The sequence below is a fragment of the Gavialis gangeticus genome, unplaced genomic scaffold (genome assembly GCF_001723915.1).
Source record: "Gavialis gangeticus isolate Ggan-Ray unplaced genomic scaffold, GavGan_comp1, whole genome shotgun sequence".
NCBI lineage: Eukaryota > Metazoa > Chordata > Crocodylia > Gavialidae > Gavialis > Gavialis gangeticus.
Window position 1 is genome coordinate 7,586,575 of NW_017729031.1, and position 1,095 is coordinate 7,587,669.

Genomic DNA, 1,095 nt, shown 5'->3' on the forward strand with positions numbered 1-1,095 from the left:
GGTCTATAGGCACAACTCTACAATAAATACGAAAAATATATCTATTTTCGTGGGAAGAATCTTAAGAATAGAATTTTAAGTGCATTAAGTAATTACTGTGCAACAACCACTTTTGTAAAATTGCAGTAATTTATGTAGAAGGTACTCCCAAAATGATCATTTAATTCTAAAACCTTTCATTGCCTTTCACAATAAAATTGGCTTGTGCAGTGGATTTGAGACAGATGCAGTTTGACTTGGGCTATGTATTTTAATAGCCAAAACTGTTAAATGGGTAATTGGAGTTTGAACTGGAAATATTACCTTTAGCTTAAGTAACCATTTGATCATGCCATCAGCTCTGCTATATTAACATTGCTATAAATCACAGACTATATCAATGAGACTACTGATTTGATATATATAGGGATTGAGCATATTTATCATATTTATGTAAGACTGGATGAGACCTCAGAAAGTTATCCTGTCTACTCCCTGTCTCCGAAGCAAGACTAAATAATATTTAAACCTTCTGTGATAGATGTTTGTCTAAAATGTTAATAAAAGCCTTCGTCGAGAGGAATCCATGTCTCTCTTACATAAGTAGCCAACAGGTAGTGCTTAACTACCTCTACTGTTAGAAAGTTTTCATAACACCTAACCTAAATCTTCCTTACTGAAATTTTAAATCAATTTTAAATCATGTTCTGCCCTTAGTGGACATGGAGAACAATCAATCAATGTTCTCTTTTATAACAACCATTTGCATCTTTGAAGACTTTTAGTGTGTCCCCCACAGTCCTCCCTTTTTTATGCTAAACAAACCCAATCCTTTCAACCTTTCCTCCTAAGTCATGCTTTGTAATTGCCTCTTTATTATAAAATTCATAAGGTTTTAGGGGTTTTTTATTAGGAAGTAAATTTTAATTGCAATTCAGTAATGCTAGAAAACTTACTGGGTTTTCCAAATATGATCTTAGGAATTTTGCATTTAAAGATAATGAAAATTTTGGCAAGAATTTCATTCCAGTCTGCAGAAATGAGGAGAGAAATTCTACCAAATGCAGCATGTGTTCCACAAACTTTCCAATGGATTAAATGAAATCTGTAGATTTT